Source organism: Rhinolophus sinicus, chromosome 14, assembly GCF_057876585.1.
Source record: "Rhinolophus sinicus isolate RSI-liver-muscle chromosome 14, RSI-T2T, whole genome shotgun sequence".
NCBI lineage: Eukaryota > Metazoa > Chordata > Mammalia > Chiroptera > Rhinolophidae > Rhinolophus > Rhinolophus sinicus.
In genome coordinates, this window is record NC_142514.1 from 119,859,177 (window position 1) to 119,881,035 (window position 21,859).

Consider the following 21,859-nt stretch of genomic DNA (forward strand, 5'->3'; position numbering starts at 1 on the left):
CATAGTCACATATCAAGTTCATGGAATATAATTTAATACTGCCAAATAACTCTAATGAAAGAATTTAACTGTAAAACCATATTTTCCTAAAATGTAAATGTATATAATAAAACCATTTAAAAATTCCCCCTATATCCACTTTATCTGTGAAGCACTACACATTTGTTTTATTTATTTTTAATGAAAATAATTATCCATAGAGCTGTTCCAGTGTCTGAGAAAAATATAAACTGATACTACTCCATTTACCTGAACCCTTCTTACATTATATATTTGAATATAAAAAAACACACATATAAAACAGTATAAATTAATTTAAGAGGTATAGATGTGAAGATGGGGCATTGTCCATAGCAGTTTTTAATCCTAAATCTTAAGTTAAGGAGTTTTATATACTTCATTATTTTTTTAAATGTATCAGTCTGAATAACTCTAATGTAGAGTTATTGATCACAAATGCTCAGAAAATAGACCTCTGCAAAGATTCTACAGCTTTGAGCTTCCGACCAGCCTCTTTCCTGCTATAAGGAGCTAAGAAGTTCATGCAACATATTAGCACAGCCTTATAACAGTAATCTAAAAAAAAGTATCTTGTCAGGATACACACCTCTTTTATATTTGTATCTTCAGTAATAAATTGAGATGAATAAACCTGAGCTCTTTAAGTCAGAATTTGAGACACAACATTATATGGACCTGTTTGAATTAAGAGACATAAATTTCCAACCACTGAGTAAATTTTTAAGAAATATATTTAAAAAGAAAGACAATTCAGAGACTACATATAGGTAATCAAAGTATGTGTGGTAGCATGGATTCAGTAAGTCACAACATTTTAAAGATCTTAGCCTCATAGAAATCCTAAATTATTTTTGATGAATAGGGACACTAACCTCTGCTATAAAACTTTCTTTTAACCAATGGAACTTAAATATACTCAAATCATCTTTACACTATTACAGCCATCTAGACAAGTTTTCTTTTCTTTTTTTACCCCGCCCCCCACAAAAATTTACCTTTTGTTTTTCTAGAAGTAAGACAAGCTCCAAAATAATTTGGCCAGCATAGTATCCCCTTACTTTCTTCACCTGGAGAGCCCTCTACCCTTTACAGACTCCCTCTGGTTCTTATCACTAAATCAGTTTGCCATTAAACCACACTCTATCTAACCTGTACCCTGAAGATGGTAAAGGTTTTCTAAACTGTTAAATAAAACAGACATTTAAAGAAGTATATATTAACCAAACCTGGTCTATTTTTCAACTTAATTGGACACATAAAATCAAAGTAAACTTTCACAAGCAACTGATTTTTAATATTTTTTAAAAAATAAACATAGGCTACATGTTTATTCATGATTTGATTTTAGTTTATCTCCCAAACTTAACAAATATTTCAGGCCACCTCATAGTTGAAGGATTGCTCACCTGAGGAAACATTAAGGTATTTCAGTGATCCATTTAAAAATTCCACAATACAGCTTCTCAGTTCTATTTCCATATACATCACGGTCTGCATATGCCTCAGAACTTACAAAGCATGGCTTTTAGTTCATCTATCGGGGTAATGTTCTTTCTTTCTAACTTTTGAGAATTGTAACTTTCTGTTCATTTTTTCATGAAATCAAAGAAAAATTAAAATTATCAGTTTTTCTCTTCATTTGTTAATTTCCAGGAGTTTTAAATATAAACAATTTAAAGCCTCCACCAAGCCCTGCACAACACATTGGTATTTATACTGTAATAAACATTTGACTGATTTTCTATTTTCAAATCTGGTTTTATATCTTCTCACCACACTCCAGCTAAGTTACTTTTCAAATTCTATTTTATTTTTTAAATCACATTGCCTTTTTTTTTAAATTTTCACTTTGAGTTTTGTACTTTGTTTCCTTCACTAGACTTAGTTGGCATTTGTATGTAGTGTCTTTTAATTTTTATTCATTTGTCTTATGGGACATATACTGGATAGTCATATTGTTGTGTGCTTTTTTTTTTTTTTTCCATTTGAATCAAAGGAAACATACCTGTCAAGTTGGAAACTCAATAAACTGATTCTCATAGAACTTAGAATAATTTTAGCACGAAGTTGGAAAATATGCAAATAAATATTTGTGAGTTGCTTAAGTTGACTACAGGCACTTTGAAAAAATAATGACATTTTCATTGCTAATTCTTTTATGTTTAGGGTTACAATAGTAATCATGATGACCTCCATTAAGCTTCCTCTGCTAGTCATTAGTATTTCTGTAGTTCTGTCGCAATTCAACAGTACTTAATTATGCCTTCACTAGTTTTTAAATTTGACCCACTACTTACTTGACTGTATTTTTTAATGCTAGTATCCTAATGAACATCTACTTCTTTCATCCTTGCTTCCACAGTTAAAATTGAAACTCAAGGTAGAAGTATGACATCTTTAAATGTTGTTATCTTTTAGACTAAGAAAAATAGTAGGTTAATATAGGTAAGGCATTTTACATGCAACAATTAAAAAGTTTTTGCTTCCAAATCTATATTTACATTAGCACACCAAATAGTATTTTTCATGCTAGAGGTTATAAAATTTAAAAGTAAAATAATTTTAAAATATGTAGTGTATTCTTGGTTTTCCCAAATAAATTTAGTTAAAATAGCTTAACTTTTTTAGATTGTCAGAGTAATTCTCAGCTTATTGTTCACCATGTCCATATATGCAAATTAGCATTCTCCTACTTTTTCATAAAAACTCAGTAAGAATCTCTGAACATACTTTCATATTCTTTTTTAAAAATCTGTCACATTCCTACACAACATTTAGAAAACACCTCAGCATAATCCAAGATACCGCTGTTTTAGTCTCTGTAACTTTGTAGAACTTCACTTATAGAGTCTCCCTACTGAATTTTAACAAGTTATTGGACTGTCAGACGCCCAATTATTTGGGTTCTGGTCTCAGAAACGCATTGCTAAATCATAAGACATGCATTCAGTCCCTGAGAAAGCATCCTATTTTCTGACCATTTAGTTGCTTTTGTAGAAAAAGTCCTACCCTATCCTGGCATTCATCACCTTACAGTTGAGTTGTAGGAATTGTTTATTCTTATTTTGGATGGCATTATGAGATACACAAAGAGGTTATATGTACTCTTGTTTCAACTTTTCTGACATAAAATCCCAGCGGAGAAAAATAATATGTAAAAGAAACCAAAAAACAAAAACAAAAAACAAAAAAAGAAACACAAAAAAACGCTTTATCTGACAGTTTTAAATTCTGGCTTCATGGCTAGAACCAGTGGCTTTGCCGAAGCGAGTGTGTCAAAAATTGTAAGCGCCTGGGAGATGAAGTGCACAATCACAGAAAGCAGTCACTGGCGAAGGAATGTCAGCCACTTACCAATGAGATGCCAGACTCCCCTGTCCTTCCTCTGTGACTCTCAGTTCCTGTCTCCCATCCTCCTGTCCATCGGCACAGTTCAAATAGAGCAGTTCCTTGGGTCCCTCTCAGCCTGTGGCAGAAGAGAATTGCGGAGTTTTTAATCATTCAGAGGGAATCCTCCAGCTTGCCCGGCTTCTCCCTGAAGAGGAGACCCAGGTAACGCATCCTTTCCGCCCCGAGCTTTAATGGCACTTGGGCTGCTGCCTTCTCGCAGTTACGCTCCCGCACTCGGTAGTTGGTTATATTGGGAAGTAGGTGCGGCGCCTCCTCAGGCTGGTGCGTTTGGGGCTCGCGTGTTCTCCTCCAATGCGTCCTCGCGCCCCGCGCCCCGCGCCTCTGACTGGCTGTGTCCTTCCCAGAGCGGTCCCTCGCCCCTCCCAGCTCGCCCGCGCTGTCGCCGTCGCCCGCGCCCAGCGCCTCACTGCCTCTCGCAGAAAAGGGTTCATTTACCATGTCCCCGGGCTTAAAGGTCTGTTTGCCTCAAGAAGGCTTTTCTGTGTCTCTCCACTCGTCTCCCTAGCCAGCCGGTGTTTCTCTGCGCTCCTAATCCCAAATACCGAGGGCTTCCCCTCTCCCCTCAGCCCCGCAACCTTTCCCCATTAATGGTCATAGATTACAAAGCAGACGTGTTGGTGGTGCCTGCACCAGGGAGACCAGAGTAGAGTCCCTTCCTGTCCTCCAGGCTGCTGGCTCTTCCTTCGGATTCCGAGTCGGTGGCTTCATCTCAGCTGCAGCACCGCCTGCTGCGTTCACTTAGGTCGGCTCCAGAGTGGACTTTTTCACTTTGGAGAATCTCCTTAGGTCCTGACTGGGAAGCACTTCTCTTTTGTTTATGCACTTGAGAGTTTTATCTACGGACTATTAGGCCCTCTGACTGCTTGGATCTCTCCTTGGGTTCCCCGCCCCTCTCCCGTGTCAGTTCTAAAGAAGCGAAAGGAAGAATCGGTTTAATCTCAGACAGCAGCCCCTTTCTCTGAATTTTGATATCACAATGGATGTAATTGGAGAAATAACACAGGTAGTAAATCCAGAGTGTGGCAGCTTTAGTGCCATTGTTCTGCTCGTCCTCCCCTCTACTTTCCTTCGCTCAGTCTCTGAGTCTTTCTGTAATTCTCTTGATTCGTTTGATGTTCATTGAGTGTTTGTGAAATAAATTATATTACATTTCTGTTGCAATGTATTTCCGTAGATAACGCGGTTAGCACCTGTATTGTATGGAAAGGAAATCCCACATACTGCTTTCTATTTCTGTACGTCTATAAATGAAACTGTAGGAGAGCCTCAGGTCACACCGGTGTCGCTTGGTGTCCCCTTTTCATGTATGTTTCAGTCCAGCCTGACCTGCACTGAGGCTGATACCTCTGCTCACTCAGTCCCCCAATGGGGTCTGGCTGGCTCTAATTGGCAAGGAGAGTACAGTGCCATGCCGCCTGTAGCTGGAAGCCGTCCTGCCACCAGCTCTGTGTTCTTTCTCTTGCAGCTTTTCTAGTAATTAAAATTAGTCTTTTTCCTGTTTCTTGGCTTCTTCTCATTCACACATGTTATACAAACATCCAGTCTCTGCTTTTAATGGTTACCCTCAGGATCTAGGCTGATTTCTTGTACCATAGCAAAGACAGATTTGTGTGTTCACATTTAATGCTTCTCTACCCTTCCATACTGTTTATTTTATTTTTCCTGTGTACCACTAATTACTATGTTTCCCTGAAAATAAGACCTAGCTGGACAATCAGCTCTAGTGCGTCTTTTGGAACAAAAATTAATATAAGACCCCGTCTTACTTTAATATAAGACTGGGTACAATATAATATAATATAATATAATATAATATAATATAATATAATATAATATAATACCAGGTCTTATGTAATATAAGACCGATCTTATATTAATGTTTACTCCAAAAGATGCATTAGAGCTGATTTTCCAGCTAGGTCTTATTTTCAGGGAAACATGGTAGGTTATTTTTATTTTTATTGTTTTAATGTGTTAACTGAGGGATTGTTGCTGAGATTCGACTTCTCTGGGCTTTTGCTCTGCTTCACTGGCTCCACTCCTGTGTCAGGCTGTTGGTTCACAGAGACAATTACCAGGACTTTTATAACCTCTTTAAATATATCACAAAATAGATTCAAAGTCCAAGAGCTTAAAGCATTTTTTTTTTCCTATTCTGCAGTGGTTTTGCCTTTAAACATTTAGTATAATTGAGTACATTCAGCCTTAGAGGGGCCTTAGAGGATGAGCTTGTTTAGAGTTCTCTTCAATTCCTAAAACACCTTTATAGTACGGTGATTTAAGAATTTTAATGTTTATATCAGTATCTCATATATTTCATATATTTTTCTTTGAACTGGCATTTCAGAAAGGACTTAAGTTGACTTATAAAAATTTATTCAATTATAAAATTATCCAAAAATGTAGGTCAGTCAAATTAAGATATAGGATTAAATGACAGATAGTAAGAGAGATATGAAGCCAGAAATGGGGTTTAGAGAGAAAAATTCCTTTACAATTTCAGGAATGATCCGATGTTTACCATGAAGATAGTTAGTAGCCAATGTAAAGAAGGAAACGCTATGAGTTACATGATCATGGTACTCTCCTACAATTAACAAGAACAAGGAAATTTATGTCTCAAATGATATAGATGAATTAAATCTTTTCCTTTTTTAGTAAAAGAATCTAAAGGCTTATAATGTTTTGACTTTTTATAAAGAAAACACTATTATCACAAGAATTGAGCAAGAATCTATTTTTTGCAACAAGTAGGTGATGTAGTAGTATTTTTCCTGTCAAGGTTATCTGATAATTTAGAAAGGAGATGTTGAATTTGGATAGTTAGGAATAGTAAGATCTATTTCTGTCAGTTCAAATTTAGAACCTGGGTTTCAAGTCATAATTTGGGGGTGACTAGGTTACATGTATTAATTTCATTTATTTTATAGCTTATAATGTTCCATTTTATACTATTATAAAATTATACATTCTACATATATTTTGCATTAACATCTATGTATGTGTTAGGTTGATGCAAAAGGTATTGCGGTTTAAAAGGTTAAAAATAATTGCAAAAACCGCAATGACTTTTGCACCAACCGAATACTATAGCTAGTATTAGTCTTTCTGACTTCTATATCTTTTTGCATATTTTTAAATTGCTGTGCTTGGAAAGTGAAGGGTCTATAGATCATATACACTATGATGTGCACAGCATTCAGGTATAAGTGTATCAATATCTGAAATTAGAAAAAAAAAGCAGTGCATTAAGTAAGAAACAGAAAAAGAAACATTTCTCCAAAGAGGACATACAAATGGCAAATAGATATATGAAAAAATGCTCAACATCACTAATCATCAGAGAAATGCAAATAAAAACCACAATGAGATATCACCTCACCCCAGTCATCAACAGGACAAATAGTAACGAGTGTTGGAGAGGTTGTGGAGAAAAAGGAACCCTCATACACTGTTGGTGGGAATGCAGACTTGTTCAGTCGTTATGGGAGGTAGTGTGGAGGTTCTTCAAAAAATTACGAATAGAATTGCCATATGACCCAGCAATCCCTCTCCTGGGTATCTACCCAAAAAATCTGAAAACATTTATACATAAAGACACGTGTGCTCCAATGTTCATTGAAGCTTTATTTACGATGGCCAAGACATGGAAACAACCAAAATGTCCTCCGATAGATGAATGGATAAAGAAGTTGTGCTATATATACAGAATGGAATACTATTTGGCAGTAAGAAAAGATGAAATAGGACCATATGTGACAACATGAATGAATCTTGAGATTATAATGCTAAGCGAAATAAGTCAGACAGAAAAAGCAGAGAACCGTATGATTTCACTGATATGTGGTATACGAACCCAAAACCACAAAAGAGCAAGACAAACAAATGAGAAACAAAAACTCATAGACACAGACAATAGTTTAGTGGTTACCAGAAGGTAAGGGGGTAGGGGGATGGTAGTTAAGGGTAAAGGGGATCAAATATATGATGATGGAAGGAGAACTAACTCTGGGTGGTGAACACAAAATGTGATTGATAGATGATGTATTACAGAATTGTACAACTGAAATCTATGTAACTTTACTAACAATTGTCACCCCAATAAACTTTAATTAAAAAGAAAAAAGAAACAGAAAACATTTTCTTGTAGGAGGTCTACCAAGAAGAAACAAACAAATTCATATTTTCAGAGCACCCATCAAGTTTTTTCATATATCATAAGTAAAATTTTCTACTATTCTCATGTGAAAGTGGGATTTTAAAATATTGTCCTCACTTAGATTGTCTTAAAAAGAGTATTCATGTCCCATTATGAAACCCCAATACTGTTTACCTAAGTGAAGTGATTATTAAAAGATCACTTTTTTCTTTCTAGTTCAGAACATTAGTGACATTTTAAAATGAACCAGCTTATTGTCTACCCTGATTAAAATATCATTTGAATGTTAAATGAATTAAAAATATTGGTTGTAAGTGGGTTAAGTGGTTTAGTGGGTCCTTTTCTCCGTGATACCTAGACCTAGTTAAAGTACCTGGACCTAGCTGCCATGTTGCTTATCTGATCTTGTTGTCTAACCATCTTTGTGTAAATGTCTTAATCTCTTTATCCCCCAGTCCCCAGGGGGCAAATGAGCAGATGCAGCACATCTGCATCAGTTGAGTTACTTCTAAGCTTTTGTCTTATTTGTGTTACAGATTTTTTTCTTTAAATCATTCCCTCCTTTTTTCCTCTCCTTTCATTTGATTTACATAAGGTTCTAGGTTCTAATTAATAGACCATAACTACTGTTATACCCCAACAAATTTTACCACAAAATGTATGGAAACAGAGAGCATTACTCAATTCAAATCAGGTTCAGTCTCTTTCTCGGATCGCCTGCTTTGCTTATTGGAGCCAATTTCAACATTTACATTTTCTGTTTTGATGTTTTAATCCTGTATGTTATACGTTTAAAAGAACATTGAATGTGAAAGTACTTAGAAATAAAATTAAATAAATTATAATCTTGTGTTCTAGATATACACTAGTATCCCCTATAAATAATAAATAAAACACGAAGATCCAAAAGTAAACTTTTACTTGAACTGGACAACATATGATGATTTTAATTGTATTTTGGGTTTTTTAGAACATCAGTTTCAGGACTTACATCGCAGCTGTTTTATGAAAGCAGAAATAAACATATCTTAATCAGACTTGGACAATATACTGACTTAATTAATTTAACAGCTGCTTCAGTAACCAACACTAAGAACAAGCCTAGTTTGTAGACGCCGTGATAACATCTGCAACCAAAATCATTAACAGCGTATAAAAGAGGAGCTCAAATTCAACTGTTTTGGTGCTCATAGTGCCAACTTTTGCTTTTACAGAGCCTGTGGATGTGACTGGCCTCTTCTAAGTGATACTCATGCTCACTCTCCGTCACATCTTGGTCTATCAAAAATGTTATTCCTCTGGAAAAAAAAGAAACAACACTGACAGTTAAACTAACATTTTAGAAAACAGGAATAAAACTTGAAATCTTATTAACTTAAAAGAAAAGTTTACTTATTTTTAGTTTACACCCCATAGCTTTCATTAAATAAGTACATGAATGTTTTCTTAGTTATATTTTCAGTATAATGATGCCTATAAATTTTAATAAATTTACTCTTATAGATGTCTAATCATCATCTTGTATAGCACTCACCAAGATCTTCTCATATAAAGTTGTTTCTGTAAAAAAACAAAATCTAAGATTCAATTTTTAATGACTAGATATGTTTCCTCTGTTTATCCACCAATCTTCTAAATCTGGGATAAAAATCTCTAATGGCTTCTTATATTCTAAGTTATTGAATCTTATTTTAAAGGATTTTCATACGTGTTTTGCATCTTGATCATTTCCCATTTCTTTCCAATCTCCACTTAACTTGATATTTCTTTGACTTTTTGCACTAAATCAGAATAATCTTCCTTCAAAATATTTTTTCCTATTAAATATTATACCCATCTTTCTATTACAGCCCTCCCTGGTCTCATTTATATCTGAACTCATATATATATATATATATATATATATATATATATATATATATATATATACATATACACATATATATGCACATATATATGCATATATATGTGTATACATATATTTCTTTATATATCTATTTTTCTTTTTCCTATTTCATATTTATAATTCAGTTTAAAAATTTTATGTGAGTCTTTAGAACTAGACTGTATGCTTCTTGAGGCCCAGGGACTAAATTTCCCCAACACTCTGCTGAAATTTTGTGTTGAAACAGTTGAGTAGTGTGCATATAAGAAGTCTCATTTGTTTGTCTGAGAATCACTTCAGGAGACTGCATTGTGAAGCAGAAAATTATCACCACCTACTTTTCTGTTCACCAGTAAGCCTGTAGTTTGCAATTATGACCACCAGATGGCACTCATGTTCTAATTAGGAATGTCATTTAGGCGTTGTTCTAGGGATTTTCAGATTTTTTTAGGGAGCTGAAAGGAACCCCAAATTAGCAATTGGGGCTAGAAGAGTTATATATACAATTTAACAAACAACATCTAATAAACACATCATTAAGTCGTAAAGTGTCAAAATGTTTAATAAGTGATCTTACACTTAGAGGGAAAACAAAAGCTATTAACATTTGTTGAGGACTAACTACATTAGACATTAGAGTAGGTAGGCTTCCATTTTGTCCTCATGGTCTAACTGAATTTCTAACTCAAGAAGTCTGCCTCCACGGAGTGTTCTTAACCAGTCACTAAACCAGTCCCTATTTTGATTAAAGTAAATCAATCAAGTCACCACAAAACAAGTTGGTACCAGATGCAGAGAACAGACATCATGTACAAATAATCCAATAAATAGAAAATAATTTTAGCACAAGCTTATAACAAGATCAAATTCCATATTAAACCTATTAATTGGAAGTTTATGTCATTTTGATATATTCTCAGACATGATTCATTCAGGTGACACTTAGTAGGAACTTACTACTCTAAGTAGTCTACAGAGATAAATGAATTTAAACATCATATTTTAACAAAACTTTAAAATATACTTTAAAAAGTGAATACTATATATTGTCACTTTCTAGTGTTTTGCTTGGATAATTCCTGATTCAACACACTAATTGGCACTTAAGAGCCAACTATTTTGGAGGAAAATATGTAATTTTAACAATAAGTGATGTTCTGTTAAGAAGAAATTAAATATTGGTATTCCAAATTTATTTGCCATAAATCCTATTTATATCTTGTTTGCTCTTTCTTTACATTTAAAAAACAAAAATCATTGTCCTTCACCATGTCAGTTTCAGCCTGACACGTGGAAATTTAGCTGTGTTCTTTCTACCTGACTCACCACCAACCATCACTCATGGTAACTGGTAACAATGAAGGGATCAGGACTCTTCTGGCAATTGTTTTGATAATGGAGGAAGCCTCCACTAGACTAGCTTCATTGTCTTTGCTTGCTGAAAATGGTAAAAACTTGCTTTGTGTCTGTGAAATTTTGAGATATGATTTATAAGCTATGCAAGTACAGATGCAACACCAATATTTTATGCTTAAGTAGCACCTTTCTTGTAAGGACCCCAAGCCTGTTCAATATGGCAACAAACATTAATCAATATGGTATAATTACATGATACCACTTTCATACACATCTCATCATTTCTTATGCCACATCATTTGTGTGCATACACAAACTGTATGAAAGGAAATAATCATACACTGTGAACCTGCTTGCAGTGCAGTTGGTGAAGAGGTGTTCCTAATGAGATTAAAATAGATTGCTTCGTGTGCCAAAGTAAAACATATTGCAACTTTATCAAACATTAATTGATTATTATTAGCACACAAAGGGCTGACAGTCTTACTGTAGTTCACAGAATGGAGTCTATGGTGGACAGTCCCAAAGGATCCAAAAGACTGAACAAGGTGGCATCCTATTGGCTCAGGCTCCTGCTAAATGGCGGTTGCTAATGAGGTAGCAGATAGTGGTAAGAACCCAGCAGTAGAATAAATCATATCAAAACTCACTGGAAAACAATATGAGACAAGAGAAAAAAAATGACAATATTTGTTGACAAATGACAGCAGCCAATGTTGTATACTCATAGTGAGCCTTAAGACAATGCCACCAATAGTGGTAGGCCCTAAAGGGTAGGAAATATGGTCGTTTTACAGTGAAAATCAGCACAATTAAGGTATAGCATAGTATTAGAAAAAACTGCATGTTTGACTGGAAGTTTGAAAACTTTAATAGAAAAGTAATTAAATTAGAGCTTTTATCAGTATTAGATACATAATGAGGGAAAAGATCTTCAGCTTTTGTTTGTTTGTTTATTGTGTTCTTTATAATCATTCTTTTTTTGGGGGTGGGGGGACAGTGTATTTCTCCAGGGCCCATCAGTTCCAAGTTGTTGTCCTTCAATCTAGTTCTGGAGGGCATAGTTTACCAGCCCATGTGGGAATCGAACCGGCAACCTTGTTGTTCAGAGCTCACATTCTAACCAACTGAGCCATCTGGCCACCCCAAATCTTCAATTATTTTTGACCAAACAATTGCTCTTTTAATAAAGGCACAAAGAATCCGATTTCCAGATTCATGCAGGGTTCACAGGGAGGACTGAGCATCTACAGCCATTTTCCACCCCAGGCCATGATCACTGCTTCTCAGTCAATGTTGCCTATTTGTTATCCCTTGCACACATTCTCCTGGAAAAGTATGTGACGCACATGACAACCGTCTAAGGTGAGCAAGCTACTGCTATCTTATCTTCTCCACACCCCAAAAAGGATTGCATATTTTCCCCTTTCTTTTTTTTAGTACTATTTCCATATGGCCTGAATTAGAGTTCCAACTCCTCTGATTGATATAAACATAATTGATTGATATAAACATAAATTTAATCCTGATTTGTTCTCAATTATGTTAGTTACTTCAAAATGAATATATGCTCTCTATGAAGAGAAGGGAAATACATTTCTTTTTTTTAAAGACTATATTATTGACTTTGACGTTATTTTTGTATTGAGTAAAACATGTTTGTGCTTCTTTTCCTTTTCACTAACTCTTGATTGCAGACTGTGCACACAGTTGTTGTTTTTTGTTTGTTTGTTTGTTTGTTTCTTTTTTCATGAAAACACAGGAATCATTTTTAATGCTGAAAAAGTTAACATTGCATTAAAAAAAAAAAAAAAAAATTAGGGTTTCCAGACCGGAATTCACGCTTGTTCTCAGGAATCTCTTTCGCTTTTCCATTCCCGAATCCCAAGAAAAGTTGGTCGGGAAAATAGACTCCTTGAATCCAGGTGGTTGGTAGTAGCGGCCATCACTTTGTGGAAACGATTGATCATGGAGAACAGAAAACAGTTTATATCTCAGGATTCAGGAACGGGAAAGCGAAACATTCCTGAGAATGGGTGGGAATTCCCACCTGGAAACCCTACTTTCTGATATCTCAGTAGCACTTCTGAGTGGGGTTACTGTCTTGCTTACCAAGGGCAGAACTGAATGTAGTAGAAGTAGCCAACTACGTTAAGCTTGTCTTTCCCTAAGTCCTTAAATTTGAGGTTACATTCTTTGCTTCCATCATAAACTAGTGTTATGATATTTTCTGTGGAAGAAATTTCCAAATAAGTATCTTCAACTCTTATACAAAAGTGCAAAAAAACCAACAACACTTTATTGTTAAAATCTCTGAACACTGGATTTTAACAAAAAACAAATTCTGGTTTTTGTTAAAGTCTTCTTAATAAATATATAATAAAGTCTATAAAGTTTTTAATAAAGCCTATAAAGTGTTCTTAATAAATGTATAATACACTTATTAGTTAACAAATTTAAAAATAGAAGAAGAGAGGGTGATTCCAAGTATTGCTCGAATTACACTGCACTTAAGTAAATATTTATTGCTTCTGTTTCCTATCTGAGGATTTATTTTTCTTATGTTAAATATTATTTAATGGTCTTCTATTTAAGGGAATAGTTTTGAAATAAATTTTTATTTACAGGATTCCTAATTTGAGGTTCTTTGTGCCATGACTACATCGACAGGTGTGCTTAAAATAGGATTTCTTTCTCTTCACATGGTAGATTAATATGATCATACAAATTATCATTTTTAAATTCATACACTCCTTTAACAAATATTTTTATTACTGGCTATGTGACACTGTGTCATATACTAAGGTGCACCATCTCTACTCTCAAGGAGCTTAGAGAATATCCAAAGTGCTTTAATTGAGATAGTCTCAGGATTATGTAGGAAGGCAGGGGAAAACACCTCTCTGTGCATTGAAGGGAGTCCTTCACCAAGGTCATACGCAGGAACTGGCTCAGAAAAATGAGTAGAAGAACTGGCCAGAGGTGATTGAAAGTATTAATCTCTACATCTTTGTCTACTTCCACATATCTACACTTATGTCTATATCTATATAGATATCTATATTGATATTTATACCAACACTACATCTATCCAGCCCTGTGATAGCAGCACAGTGTGCTGTTCCAAATTCATGAAATTCGGTGTTCAGAAAAGTTAAAAATAATGAATATGGGTAGATGTTGCAGTATCTGGAAAGTGAAAGAGTCAATATTGGAATAGGTCACATCTCAATTAAGAAAATATATACATCATCTTAAGGGACTATAATCATTGCAAATTTTCAATCAGAAAAAAATATAATTTTACAGATGAATAGGCTTGAAGCAGGAAAATCAGTTAGGGGACTATTATAATATTTGTAGCCATAAAAGAAGAAACTAAGATTGTAACAGGACATTGGATTCCAGAGACTTTTAGGATGTGGAATTGGGAGGACATGTGGACTAATTGGTCACATGGGAGCGTGACAGAGAAGATTCACTATGCATTAACTCTCTTCTAGGACAGCAGAACTAGGTATTCCATGGTGAACAAAATAGACAAGAAACGAACTTCACCCTCCCAGATCTTAGCTTTCATTTGCAGATGCAAGCAAGTGAATAAGACGTCACACTGAACCAACTGTGCTAAGCAGAACAAAAGGGGAATTCTAGTTGCTCAAAAGTAGTGAATTTAGCTGAAGTGCAGTATTTAAGGGATATTTTTAGTGGGTAGATAATGAATTTAGTTTTGGAGAGAGTGACTATTCAGTTGTGCAGTATTTAAGGATGTTGTGTTGAATAATATTGAGTACCTATGTTTTGAGGTCACATGTCTTGTTTTGAAAGTAATCAGGTATAGTTGGTAGCTGATGCTTGGAGTATGTAGATGTACTGTTGAAAATGATGACATAAGAAGAGGTCAAGGGCAATGACGGCGCCTCGGGGAACACAGCATTTTAAAGTCATAGAGAAATAAGAATCAATAGTGGACACTGAGAAGGCAATATTGTGGATGCAGGAGGAGAACCATATGAAAAGATGTCAAGGAAGTCAAAGGTGGAAAGAATTCCAAAAAGCAGGACATGAATAAACACAGCAAATTAAAAGAAGAGAAAGAAGAATGAAAAATTGAGTTTTGACTTGTCTTTTAGAAGTATTACAGGTGTGTTGCAGTTATGAAAAGTTCCCCAAAAGCACCATATCTCAACATAATAAAGGCCATGTATGATAAACCCACAGCTAACATGGTATTCAATGGGGAACAGCTAATACCATTCCCATTAAGATCGGGGACAAGGCAAGGTTGTCCACTTTTTCCACTTCAATTGAACATAGTGCTGGAAGTTCTAGCCATAGCAATCAGACAAGGAAGAAAAAGAAAAAGGCCTCCAAATTGGTAAGGAGGAAGTAAAATTGTCATTATGTGCAGATAACATGACACTATATAGAGAGAACCCTAAAGACTCTACCAGAAAAAATATTAGAACTGATAAATGAATATAGTAAAGTAGCAGGATAGAAATTAATATTCAGAAATCAGTTGCATTTGTATGTATCAATAATAAAATATCATAAAGAGAAATTAAGAGAGAGATGCCATTTATAATTGCTTCAAAGACTATAAAATACCTAGGAATAAATTTAACCAAAGAAGTGAAAGATCTGTACTCAGAAAATTATAAGACACTGAAGAGAGAAATTAAAGAAGATACAAATAGATGTAAACACATACCATGCTCATGGATATGAAGAATTAATATCATTAAAATGTCCATACTGCCTAAGGCAATATACAGACTCAATGCAATTTCTATCAAACTACCAAGGAAGTGTTTCACAGAAATAGAACATATAATCCTAAAATGTATATGGAACCATAAAATATCCTGGATAGCCTCGTCAATCTTGAGAAACAAGAACAAAGTGGGAGGTATAACATCAAATTGTACTACAAGGCTATAGTAATCAAAACAGCATGGTACTGGCATAAAAGCAGATACATAGATCAATGGAACAGAATAGAGAGCCCAGAAACAAATCCATGCCTGTATGGTCATTTAATCTATGACCATGGAAGCAAGAATTTACGGTGGGGTAGAGACAGTCTTTTCAATAAATGGTGCTGGGAAACCTGGACAGACACATGCAAAAAAATGAAGCTGGACCACCTCTTTATACCACATAAAAGAATAAATTCAAAATAGATTAAAGACTTAAATGTAAGATCTGAAACCATAAAACTCCAAGAAGCAAATATAGGAAGAAAGTATACAGACATTACCTGGAGTAAGATTTTTACTGATATATATATAGCCCTTCAAGCAAGGGAAGTAAGAGAAAAAATAAACATGTGGGATTACATCAAACTAAAAAGTTTTTTCACAGCAAAGGAAACCATCAATAAAACAAGAAGGGATCCTATTGAATGAGAGAAGGTATTTGCCAGTGATATATCCAATAAGGGGTTAATATCCAAAATTTATTAAAAAACTCAACTCAGCTATAAAAAAAAAAAAAAAAAAAGACATACAACCCAATTAAAAAATGCGCAGAGAATATGAAGAGACATTTTTCTGAAGAGGGCCTACAGATGGCAAATGGACACATGAAAAAAATGCTCAACCACACTAATCATTAGAGAAATGCAAATAAAAACCACAGTGAGATACCACCTCACCCCAGTCAAAATGGCTATCATCAATAAATTATCAAACAACAAGTGCTGGCTAGAATGTGAAGAACAGGGAAACCTTGTGCACTGTTGGTGGGATTGCAGATTTGTGCAGCCACTGTGGAAAACAGTATGGAGGTATCTCAAAAACTGAAAATGGAACTACCTTATGACCCAGCAATTCCACTCCTAGGTATCTATCCAGAGAAATCCAAAACTTTAATTCAAAAAAATTTATGGACCCCTATGTTTATTGAAGTACTATACATAATAGCCAAGACATGGAAACAACCGAAATGCCCATCAGTACACGTCTGGATTAAGAAACTGTGGTATATTTATACAATGGAGTATTACACAGCCATAAAGAAGAATGAAATCTTACTATTTGCAACAATATTGATGAACCTAGAGAACATTATGCTAAGTGAAATAAGTCAGACAGAGAAAGACAAATACCATATGATCTCCATTATATGTGGAATCTAAAGAAAAGAATAAATGAATGAACTAATTGGAAACAGTCTCAGAGACATAGAGGAAAAACTCAGGATTGCTAGATGGGAGGGGATGAGGGGGAAGGTGAGCTTATTAGAAAGTACAGTCGATAACCACAAGATTACCATAGGGTTATGAAAGTCAATTTGGGGAATATAATCAATAATGTTGTAAAGATTTTGTAGGGTATCCGATGGACACTTGTCTCATTAGGGAGACCACCTCAGGGATGGTGTAGATGCCTGATCACTGCACTGTACACCTGAAGTTGAAGCTGAACAATAAAGAATGTCAACTACAAGTTTATATATATATAGTTACAAGAAGCGGAGTACGGCATTAGGAATAGAGACAGTGGAAATATGGCTGTATGCGATGTCAGAGGGGTAGTAAATTTGGAGGGTTATCACTCTGTGAAGGGTATAAATGATAAATGTCTAACTATTACACTGTTTTGTACACCTGAAACTAATTTTTAAAAAATACTCATAGACACTAGTGATTACCAGACAATAGTGGTTACCAGAGGGATAAGGGGGAGGTTGTAGTAGATGAGGGTAAACGGGATCAAATATATGATGATAGAAGGAGAACTGACTCTGGGTGGTGAACACAAAATGTGACATATAGGTGATGTATTACAGAATTGTACACCTGGAACCTCTGTAACTTTACTAACAGTTGTCACCCCAATAAACTTAAAAAAAAGTTCCCCCAAAACAATGATAAAATAAAAAGATTATCAAAATTTTAATAGATTTGTTTTAATGAAATAGAATGTTAAAGATTGAAAAAGTTCACGTGGTATAATTTTATGTGGCTGATTTTTTTTAAGTTTATTGGGGTGATAATGGTTAGTAAAGTTACGTAGGTTCAAGTGTACAATTCTGTATTACATCATCTATATATCACATTGTGTTTTCACCACCCAGAGTCAGTTCTCCTGCTACCATGTATTTGATTCTTTTTACCCTCATCTACCACCCCCTCGCCCCTTACCCTCTGGTAACCACTATACTATTAACTATGTCTATGAACTTTTGTTTCTTTGTTTGTTTGTCTTATTCCTTTCTTTTGTCAGTTTTATATCCCACATATCAGTGAAAGCATATGGTTCTCCACTTTTGCTATCTGACTCATGCTGCTTAGCATAATAATCTCAAAATCCATCCATGCTATTGCAAATGGAACAATTTCATCTTTTCTTATAACGGAATCATATTCCCTTGTGTATATGTACCACATCTTCTTTGTCCAACCATCTATGGAAGGACACTTTGGTTGTTTCCATGTCTTGCCCACCATAAATAAAACTGCAATGAACATTGGAGCACATATATCTTTGCAGATAAATGTTTCAGATTTTTTGGGTAGTTGCCCAGGAGTAGGATTGCTGGGTTATATGGTAATTCTATTCTTAATTTTTTGAGGAACCTCCACACTGCCTTTCATAGTGGCTGTACTGATCTGCATTCCCACCAACAGTGTATGAGGGTTCCTTTCTCTCCACAGCTTCTCCAACACTTGTTATTATTTGTCTTGTTGATGATAGCCATTCTGACTGGTGTGAGGTAATATCTCATTGTGGTTTTTATTTGCATTTCTCTGATGATTAATGATGTCGAGCATCTTTTAATATGTCTATTGGCCATTTGTATGTTTTCTTGGGAGAAGTATCTACGCAGGTCCTCCACCCATTTTTTAATTGGATTGTTTTGTTGTTGTTGAGTTGTATGAGTTCCTTATATTTTGGATATTAACCCCTCATCAGAGGCTTAGTTTGCAAATATCTTCTCCCATTCTGTTGGTTGCCTCTTTATTTTGTCGATGGTTTCTTTTGCTGTTTGTTTTGCTTTTTGGTGTGATATAGTTTATTTGGCTCATTTTAACTTGGGGTCAATACTACTAATAGTTGTATGATTTATTTATTTATTTATTTATTTATTTATTTATTTATTTATTTATTTATTTTCTGGACAGACATTTCTCAGGCATATCATTTTGTTATTCTTTTTTAGCTATTGTTGACGTTGTTCTTGCTTTTTGAAAGATTTGATCTTAGTAATTCAATTTCTGTGGCCTAGTCCATATATAAAACAGGTATGTGTGTATATATATATATATATATATATATATATATATATATATATATATAGCATTTTACTCTTACATTCTAAGAATTATTTACTTTTAGAACAAAAAGCACACTATAAGACAGAGCTCTTACTGCAGCATATGTATCATTTTATATTAACACAGCACTTTCCAATTCACAATTGAGAGCATCTATGAAGCTTGAATGCTTAAAGAATAAATTAAAGACATAGAAAAACTTACTCATTTAGATTGGTTCCAATTACAGTGATTCTACCTTAATAAAACCCAGTTAAGATTAGTCACACCTAGCATCTCTATTTCTTTATTAATTATACAAGTGAATATAACTGAAATATGCTATGCTGTGGCATTCTTAATTGTAAAATGTTGTACAATATATGCTCATTGTCACTAATGATGAGTTGTAAATAACACAGTCTTAAAACTCAATCACTGTTGCTATATACAAATAGGTATCATGTATAATTTATCTCTAACAAAAAAGGAGCAGTGGAGGTCTCCACACAATTTTGCTGTTCAGTTAGCAATGATATACTACAATCTAAAATAGTGAAATACTAACAAAAATATATATATATTTCAGGTTGACTCTGGGACCTGCAGAACAAATTAAAATATATCTTACCTGTTTTCAGGGGAAAAAAAAATCAAGTCAAAAAAGTATTTTGGCATACATTCCTTTACTCAAAGAATTAAGAATTTTTTTATTTTTTTCTGAAAATATAGCAACTATTTTCTATCCCAAGGAATGGACTGGCATTCTTCTTCACTATTATCTTAGAATGCAAAATTATTTTTACAACTTATTTTGAGCTCATCGTAAGTTAATTTGGCATATGCATCTTTTTATTTCTCTTGTATTTTCTGGAGACGAGTATTTAAATTTAGTCTTCCAATTCTTTTTTAAATTTAATTTATAGAAAGCTAAGCAGAATACATATTTTTATTTTGACTTATGCTTGTAGACATGAATTTTAATTAATGGCAACAGCTGATAATAAGATTATTATCATGTATAAAGTGTGCAGTTAATAGAAGCAGAACTAGAGGCAATTAGTGGAATTAGGTGTTATTTCTATCCAGAAACAGTATCTTAAATACTAATTGTTTATGCCAACCCAATCACTGCAAATTTCACTAATAGCATCATTAAATCTATGTAACAGTACATTATAAGCACTAAATAGACTTACTGATTTGGTATCAGATTGGCACAGTGATGAGCTTATTAATATTTTTCATGACTTCTGTATATACTGGGGAAACTTGGTTTCACAACATCATTTAGCTTTACACATTTTCAAAAGATAAAAACATGCTTAACTCTGCCATAGGTACAGACCCTCTATGTCACTGTCTTAAAATCACTCAATAACTTTTAAGATTTTTATTTTTAAATTATTTTATGCAGTTATTTTTTATTAATAAAGCTCTTAAAATTGTCCTGAAATAAAAGTACTGTGTCTTAATGACTGCAAAAATGGAGCACAAGAACATTTAGTAGTAGTCATTATTATTTTCTTTTGTCTCAAGAGTCCATTACTTTACTTTTCATACTTCATATTATCCAATGGGTTGGGAATAAATATAGTTTTGAGGGTAGAGAAAATGGACTTCTGATCTTTCTTGTTTCTTTATTTCTATGGAAGAGACATTGTTATCTGTTTAACATGTAAAGGGAGGTATTGTAAGCCACATACTTCCTGCAGTTCTGTTTGCAATGTATTCTTTATTCTCTTCCCTTACTTTTATTCATTCTTCTTTATTCTTCCTTTCATCATATCCTTTTTAAATTCTTTAGCAAAGATATCTCTAAAACTCCTAAGAAAAGTTGTAGTTTCTCTACTCTGAAAAATATATATTAATTCTAAAAGCTTTAAGGACTGAATGCTCAAACTTTGTGGTCTCAGGACTGCTTTGCACTCTTAAATAATATAGGATCTGTGGGGACAGAGTCCCAGAGAGCAGTTTCCAGGCTCTCGGACTCATGTGGAGGGGTGCTGGCTCAGGTAATAGATGGCCATCGGCTGTGGCTAGCTGGCTGTCAGCTATAGCCAGTTAGCCAATTGGCCACTGATATAACTGCCATGGCTGGGCTGGGGAGAGGGAGTTGGTTGGTTGGCAGAAAAGTGGACTAGCGGGTCGCAAGTTGTGTGAATCCAGCCTCCAGTGAGACTATAGTGGTATGATTCCCCTACCTATGGCTCCGTGGGTGTTCCTTTTTGACCTAGCCACATCCTGCATTCTTATGTGGGGAGCAGGAGCTGAGACCCCGCAGGCCACCCCGCACAACAGGGTCCAAAAGAGTTTTGGTTGTTGATTATATTCATTGATATTCACCATATAAGAAGTTAAGAGTGAGAATCATAAAATCAGTTCTTGATAATTCATTTAAAACTAGAAATAATGAACCATTATATGCTAGAGAAATAAGATATTTTATGAAAAAAGATAATATTCTTTAAAATAGTAAAAAGATTAGCATCAATGTGTTTGCCAAAACTTTTAAAATATGAGCATTGTTTTATGTTTGTCAAAACTGTTTAAATATTTTCCTTAATAGAATATAGATTTTCATGTCTGCTTCTGCATTTAGTAGTCTGTTGCAATGTCAAATTGGATGTAGCAGCTGGAAAACTCCACTGTCGCCACATGATAGAATGGAAGTTAAAAAAAAAGAAAAAGCAAATGCCATCTTAGCATTTTTATGAATATAATTTGATATTCATACCTCCTGAAAGGGTCTTTGAGACTTCAG

General features: G+C 34.4%; 1 protein-coding gene and 1 long non-coding RNA gene across 6 annotated transcripts in view; one reads left to right on the top strand and one right to left on the bottom strand.

Moving 5' to 3' along the window:
* The window catches only part of CNTN5 (contactin 5), a 1,286,475-nt gene extending 1,282,520 nt beyond the window's left edge, over window positions 1-3,955 (bottom strand). The window contains exon 1 of one of the 2 annotated variants that reach the window (XM_088791491.1): window positions 3,376-3,955. The gene's annotated coding sequence lies outside the window, so the exon portion shown is untranslated. The remainder of the gene's footprint in view (window positions 1-3,375) is intronic. The other variant, XM_019741696.3, reaches the window with a different exon arrangement.
* The window catches only part of LOC141572197 (uncharacterized), an 831,933-nt gene continuing 813,519 nt past the window's right edge, over window positions 3,446-21,859 (top strand). For all 4 annotated transcript variants that reach the window (XR_012497419.2, XR_012497417.2, XR_016018720.1 and 1 more), the window contains exon 1: window positions 3,446-3,573. This is a non-coding gene — a long non-coding RNA (uncharacterized LOC141572197). The remainder of the gene's footprint in view (window positions 3,574-21,859) is intronic.